This window comes from Rutidosis leptorrhynchoides, chromosome 11, assembly GCF_046630445.1.
Source record: "Rutidosis leptorrhynchoides isolate AG116_Rl617_1_P2 chromosome 11, CSIRO_AGI_Rlap_v1, whole genome shotgun sequence".
Lineage (NCBI taxonomy): Eukaryota > Viridiplantae > Streptophyta > Magnoliopsida > Asterales > Asteraceae > Rutidosis > Rutidosis leptorrhynchoides.
In genome coordinates, this window is record NC_092343.1 from 121,783,235 (window position 1) to 121,791,278 (window position 8,044).

Sequence of the window (8,044 nt, forward strand, 5' to 3'; positions counted from 1 at the left end):
AAAGTCCACTTTAATTCTCAAAATCATGTTTAGGCTCAAAGTTTGGATCATTTAACTACCTAGACATGTTACACTACTCAATTTAGCAACAATTCATGACAAAAATCGGCCATAACCTGTTTATATCAAAAAGCCCCAAATTTGCTCAAGAACACAAACCCTAGATTACTCAAAATTTGAAGTTTAAGGCTTCTAATCATGTTAAACAGCATCAATCTAGGTTATACAAGCATAATACATAAACAATTTAAGCTTAATTACACTAAAAAGCATCAAAATCAAATTGGGGAAAAAATAGCTCAAGAACATCAAATTTCGAATTAAATGGTGTTTAGGTGTAGAAATTTACCGTTTTTCTTGAGTAATTCTTAGATAGCATCCTTCTCAACATGATTTTAGCAAAAAATTTGGTGATTAACGGTTAAAAATTGGGATTTTTGGGGTGTTTTTGGGTGTATTTTCGGGGTTTTTCGCGTGCAGAATTCGGGTGTTTATGTGTGGGGAGTGAAACTGATCTGTTGTTCAGTTATATTTTTTTCCGGTTTTTAGTCTCTCCGCGAGTCGCGGAGGTTTTGCACTTTTTTTTTTTTTTTTTATAATCATTAACTTATTAAAACAATTAAGTAATTAATTTTAAAATTTTGTTTCCCTTGTTATTTAGGACGAGGTCGTTTCGGATCGATGTCCTAGTCCGTCCTTCGACAAAATTTTAAAATTTGTCTTTTTGTAGCGATTGTTTTAAAAGCTAAGATTTTTGGGTTTTTTTTAATGTTTTTGGCATACTTTAAATTAATAAGATTAAAAATAATGATAATAAAAGTTCTCGTCCCTCCCTTGGGTAAAGCAATTTCGGTTCAAAGACCTAGTCTTCAACTTACGACGAATTTTAAAAATCATATTCTTAACTTAATGAGATAAAGTAAATTTTTGTTTTTAAATTCACACAACTTAAATATAAAATTCAAAATTAATATTAAAAATTCACACCAAACTTAAAATTTGAAATGCATAAAATTAAAAATTAATATTTTAAAAATTAAAAATTCATACCAAACTTAATTTAAAAATTTATAAATTCATATCAAACTTATATTATTTTTTTCAAATATTTACAATTTTAAATATATTGTTTTTATAAAGTTTACAATATTAATTTAAGATTTAAATATTAAGATTAAAAACATGGTAAAAATAAAATTAAAAATCTTTTTGTCTTTTTATCCCACTTTAATCAATCAAATATTATCAAAAATATGCGCCCCTCTTTTCGGTAAAGTAATTTCGGTTCCAAGACCTAATTTAACTCATGACGAATTTTTGAAATATTTTGGGTTGATTGATTAAAGATATTTATACCTTAAGAATAAACGTTAAATTTCGCAGTGATGTAATAAATTTTTGAATGATATCAATAATTTCGGTCGCCAAACCTAATTTTATTCAATACCAATTTAATAGTTTTTAGCGAACAAATTAGCGTTTATTATCAAAAGGTTAAAAATAAAAAAAAAATAAAAACTGTACAGACATACCTGTGGAATAGATCTTAGTTATATGATCTATTCCATTCATAAGATAGTCGGTTTAATTGGTTTTCCATGGCTCCAAAGGCGTAACCTCGAGCATTCAGTGTCTTTTCTTCTAAACATATGAACGGTCCGTCTCTGCATAAAGTAACAAATTCGGTATTTGAATAGGTTTGATTATTTGAACATTTACCTCCATGTGACCATTTTCCGCATTTGTGACATCGTTCTAGGTGTCGTGCTCTTCTTTTCGCTGCGGATTTTGATTTTCCTTTACCAAATTGTAACTTATTATCTTCGCATCTGGATTCTTTTCTAACTCCGTCCATTCTTTCTCTGATTACTGATACTAATTCACTCGGTAGTATGTCATTATTACGTTTAGTGATCAAAGCGTGTAGCATTAGACCATGGTTTAGTTCACAGGCAGTCTTCATTTCGTAAAAACCTAAAAAAATAAAAATTCAGAATGGGGGGAGAAGACTAGTTCTTTAGGATCTGCTAGGGAAAGACCATACGTGTTCCATTTTCGAGAACTACACGAAAACAGACAATCTAACTCTAACAGAAATATATATTATCCTTTAAAGACTTGATTCTCCCCACACTTAGTTAGCTATGGTGTCGAAATTGTGATTAACTTCGTTGTCGACTTCCATCGGACCATGTATGTAATGTTTAACTCTGTGACCATTAACTTTAAATTCAATCCCATTTGAATTTATCAATTCTATCGTTCCGTATGGGAAAACTCTTTTGACTATGAATGGTCCAGACCATCTTGATTTCAATTTTCCAGGAAATAGCTTGAATCGTGAATTGAAAAGAAGAACTCTGTCTCCTTCTTTAAATTCTTTTGAACTTCTGATTCTTTTATCATGCCATTTCTTCGTTCTTTCTTTATAGATTAACGAATTTTCGTATGCTTCATGTCTTAATTCTTCTAATTCGTTTAGTTGACTTAATCGTAGACGTCCAGCTTCATGTAAATCAAGATTACATGTCTTCAAAGCCCAAAATGCTTTGTGTTCAATTTCTACTGGAAGATGACATGCTTTTCCATAAACAAGTCTAAAAGGTGTGGTTCCAATTGGAGTTTTGTAGGCTGTTCTAAAAGCCCAGAGTGCATCCTCCAATTTAATGGACCATTCCTTCGGATTTGATCCTACGGTTTTCTCTAGAATACGTTTTAAAGCTCGGTTGGTATTTTCAACTTGTCCACTTGTTTGTGGATGATATGCGGTGGAGATTTTAGGAGTTACTCCATATCTTTTAAGAACTTTCTCAAGTTGATTATTACAGAAATGAGTACCCCGATCACTTATTAAAGCTTTCGGTGTTCCAAACCTTGCAAAAAGACGTTTTAAAAAGTTGACTACAACTCGTGCATCGTTAGTTGGGAGAGCTTGTGCTTCCGCCCATTTAGATACATAGTCAATGGCTACGAGTATATATAGATTATTATGAGATTTTGGAAATGGACCCATAAAGTCAATACCCCAAATGTCAAATACTTCACATACTTGGATGACATTTTGTGGCATTTCATCACGTTGACTTATTTTTCCGGCCCTTTGACATGCATCACAGGATTTGCAAAGAAGGTGTGCGTCTTTGTAAATTGTAGGCCAATAGAATCCAGCTTCATAAACTTTTCTTGCTGTTAGTTGAGGCCCATAATGCCCTCCTGTTGGTCCTGTGTGACAATGGTTTAAAATTTTACTAGCTTCATCTCCAAATACACATCGGCGTATTATTCCATCGGGACAACTTTTAAACAGATGTGGATCTTCCCAGAAATAGTGTTTTATATCACTGAAGAATTTCTTTCGTCTTTGGTACGATAATCCTTTTTCAAGGAATCCACAAACTAAGTAGTTTGCATAGTCTGCAAACCATGGGATTTCTTTATAATCTATCTTCAATAGATATTCATCAGGAAAGTTGTCTTGTATGGCTGATTCATTTAGAACTTCTAATTCGGGATTTTCAAGACGAGAAAGATGATCAGCGGCGAGATTTTCTGCTCCTCTTTTATCTCGGATTTCAATATCAAACTCTTGTAAGAGTAAGATCCAACGGATTAATCTTGGTTTAGCATCTTGTTTTGAAAATAGGTATCTAAGAGCAGAATGGTCGGTATAGACCACCGTTTTTGCTAGAACGAGATATGATCGAAATTTGTCAAAAGCAAAGACAATAGCAAGGAGTTCTTTTTCAGTAGTTGTATAGTTTGTTTGTGCTCCTTGTAACGTCTTACTAGCATAATATATAGGTTGAAATCGTTTTTCAATCCTTTGTCCTAAAACGGCTCCCATTGCAAAATCACTTGCATCGCACATTAGTTCAAATGGTAGATTCCAATTTGGTGTTATCATGATCGGTGCATTAGTGAGTTTTTCTTTAAGAATATTAAAAGATTTGATACATTCATCTGAAAAGATGAATGGCGCATCCTTTTCTAGGAGTTTATTCATATGAGTGGCAATTTTAGAAAAATCTTTTATGAAACGTCGGTAAAAACCGGCATGCCCTAGAAAACTCCTAACTCCTCTAACATTTGTGGGATGTGGAAGTTTAGCAATTACATCTACTTTAGCTCTATCCACTTCAATTCTTTCTTTTGAAATTTTATGTCCAAGAACGATGCCTTCTTTAACCATGAAATGGCATTTCTCCCAATTAAGTACTAGATTTGATTTTTCGCATCTAATTAGCATTCGTTCTAGATTAACTAGACATGATTTAAATGTATCACCGAAGACTGAAAAGTCATCCATGAATACTTCCATGCATTCTTCTATCATGTCATGAAAAATCGCCATCATACACCTTTGAAAGGTTGCAGGGGCGTTGCAAAGTCCAAATGGCATGCGTTTGTAAGCAAAAGTACCATAAGGGCACGTGAATGTGGTTTTCTCTTGGTCCTCGGGTGCTATTGGAATTTGAAAATATCCGGAAAATCCATCTAGAAAACAATAGTAACTATTTCCGGCTAATCTTTCCAACATTTGATCTATGAAAGGTAAGGGAAAGTGATCTTTTCTGGTGGCGTCATTTAATTTTCTATAATCAATACATACACGCCATCCTGTTACAGTCCTAGTAGGAATAAGCTCATTTTTCTCATTTGTAATGACAGTCATGCCACCCTTCTTAGGTACACATTGAACTGGGCTTACCCATGGACTATCAGAGATTGGATATATTAAACCTGCATCTAGCAGTTTAATAATCTCTTTCTTAACTACATCTTGCATATTAGGATTTAGTCTTCGTTGGCGTTGCACATACGTTTTATGACCTTCTTCCATAAGGATTTTATGTGTGCAATACGAAGGACTTATTCCTTTAATATCATGAATCTTCCATGCAATGGCTGGTTTATGAGCTTTCAACACAGAAATGAGTTGTGATTTCTCATTTTCAGTAAGAGAAGACGATATTATTACAGGTAATTCAGATTCACCATGTAAATAAGCGTATTCCAAATGGTTTGGAAGTGGCTTTAACTCTAATTTCGGAGGTTCTTCTATCGATGATTTATATCGATATCTGTCTTCTTCTTTTAGCATTTGAATTTCTTCTGTTGTTGGTTCATATCCATTAGCTATAAGTGTAGCTAACATTTCAGCTTCATCAATTGGTTCATTACCTTCTCCTAAAGAACATTCTCCTGTTCCTTGTAATTCTGGAAATTCTTCTAATAATTCTGCATGTGCATCTATAGTTTGAATATAATAACATGTATCATCTGCAGATTGTGGTTGTTGCATTGCTCTATCAACTGAAAAGGTAACACTCTCATCCTCTATACTTAGGGTCAGTTTCTTACCGAACACGTCTATCATTGCTTTAGCCGTGTTTAAGAATGGTCTTCCTAATATGAGAGGAACTTGAGAATCTTCTTCCATGTCCAAAACAACAAAATCTACTGGAAATACTAAAGTACCAACTTTAACTAGCATGTTCTCCATTATCCCTCTAGGATATTTTATTGATCTATCGGCTAGTTGTATGCTTATTCTGGTTGGTTTCAATTCTCCAAGGTCTAGCTTAGCGTATAGTGAATACGGCATTAGATTTATACTAGCACCTAAGTCTGCCAATGCTTCTATTGAACTAAGACTACCCAGAAAACATGGAATTGTGAAACTTCCTGGATCAGATAGTTTTTCTGGTATCTTATTCAACAGCACTGCTGAACAATTAGCATTCATAGTAACAGCCGAGAGTTCTTCCATTTTCTTTCTATTTGAGATTAGATCTTTCAAGAATTTAGCATATCTTGGCATTCCTGAAATCACATCAATGAAAGGAAGATTTACATTTATCTGTTTAAACATATCCAAGAATTTGGATTGCTCGGCTTCAAGTTTTTATTTCTTCATTTTACTTGGGTAAGGAAGTGGTGGTTGGTATGGTTTAACATAAGGTTTATCCTTAACTGTGTTATTTTCATTAATCTTTTCAACTACCGGTTCTTTTTCCTTATCTTGATCAGGTTGTGGTTCTTGTGGAGTAGGAATAGTTTCATCAGAAGTTACAGGTATTTCAGGTGGTTTAAGTGTTGTACCACTTCTTGTGGTAATAGCTTTAGCTGTTTCATTTCGTGGGTTAGCATTTGTATCACTAGGTAGACTTTCCGGTTTTCTTTCACCTATTAACCTTGCTAGGTTACTTACTTCTTGTTCCAGATTTTGAATAGAAGCTTGTTGATTTCTAAGTGCTTGAGCATTTTGTTCATTGGTTTGTTTCTGAGATGTGAAAAACTGCGTTTGAGTTTCAACTAGCTTTGTCATCATATCTTCTAAATTCGGCTTTTTATCATCGGTTTGTTGTGGTGGTTTGTTTTGAAAATTCGGTCTTTGCTGATTGTAAGTATTATTGGATATTTGTTGATTGCTAGGACCTTGTTGGTTGTTGTATGGAATATTTCGGTTATAATTCTGGTTTTGATTGTAAATCGGTCTTGGCGGTTGATAATTATTCTGATAATTATTTTCAGGCCTTTGGTTTATGTATGAAATATTCTCTCTTTGTTCCATTGTTAATTCAATACTGAGACAATCTTTTGTCAAATGTGGTCCTCCACACTGCTCACAACTAATTCGTATTGGGTGAATATCTTTAGTCATCTTTTCCATTCGTCTCTCGAAAGCATCTATCTTTGCGGAAATGGAATCTAAGTCATGGCTAGAATCGGCTCTAGCTGCTTTAGATGATCTAATGATATCTTTTTCTTGGTGCCACTCATGTGAGTGGGAAGCAGTATTATCAATAATTTTGTAAGCATCAGTTTCGGTTTTCTTCATAATGGAACCACCAGCTGTTATGTCGATGTCTTTTCGTGTAGCAACGTTGACACCTTGGTAGAATATTTGTACTATTTGATAAGTGTCTAAACCGTGTTGAGGACATACTCTCAACATCCTTCCGAATCTTGTCCACGCCTCATATAATGTTTCATTTGGCTTTTGTGTGAACGTAACAATTTCTCCTTGAAGTCTCACGGCTTTAGATGCCGGAAAGAATCTTTGAAGAAAATTTTCAACTAAGACATCCCATGTGTCAATCGCCCCTTCAGGTAACGATTCTAACCAATCTTTGGCTTCTCCTTTTAAAGTCCAAGGAAACAACATGAGATAGATCTGCTCATCTTCCACTTCTCGGATTTTGAATAGTGTACAAATTCTTTTAAACGTACGAAGGTGTTCGTTAGGATCTTCATTCGGTGCACCACTGAATTGGCATTGGTTAGTTACCATGTGTAGAATTTGTCCTTTGATTTCATAATCTGGCGCATTAACTTCTGGATGAGTAATTGCGTGACCTTGGCCAGTGCGTTTAGCTCTCATTCGGTCTTCCATACTTAAAGGTTCCAGATTCTCCATAATTGAATTTGTTGAATCGGTATCACTAGATGATTCTGATTTAATGGTTCGTTCCTCAACAATCTCTGTTTGAATGAATGGTGGCTCCGGAGGAAAGTTTAATGGTTCAGGATCTACGAACCGTTCCTGAATATTCTCCGGATTCTCAATTGTGAGGTTGGGTTCAAAAAATGGATTATCGGAAATTTGAACTGAAGTACTTGGTCGACTGGATGACGATTCTAAAGAAAAATCAACGGCGGTTATATTTGCTAAATGTCTTGATCTAGTTACAGGTGGTGAACGTACAAAAGGTGATGAACGTCTTGCTCGGTGCATTCACTGAATATCCTATTAGTTTTTTTTAAAAAGGAAAGAAAAATTATAATAAGTTATCCAATCAATAGACTTTTCTGATTTTGCCCACGTTTCGAATAGCCAAAAGATGCAGCAGAGGGGCAGGATTCGTTTGGTCTCAATATAATTGAGGACTGTTTGGCTCCAATAACCCGGTCCACGTACAAATCCAACTATTACTACGAACCAGAAAATTTTGATGTCTATCAATTTAACCACTCAAAATAAATTTTCGTAATTTTAAGAAATTTAGATAAGAAGTAGAATAAAAATCTATGTCCTAAAACT

At 34.3% G+C, this 8,044-nt stretch overlaps 1 non-coding gene across 1 annotated transcript; it reads left to right on the forward strand.

Moving 5' to 3' along the window:
- Positions 1-6,929: 6,929 nt before the first annotated feature.
- LOC139879162 (small nucleolar RNA R71) lies at positions 6,930-7,036 on the forward strand. The gene has a single exon (XR_011770014.1). It is a non-coding gene; the product is annotated as a small nucleolar RNA R71 (small nucleolar RNA).
- Positions 7,037-8,044: the final 1,008 nt, after the last annotated feature.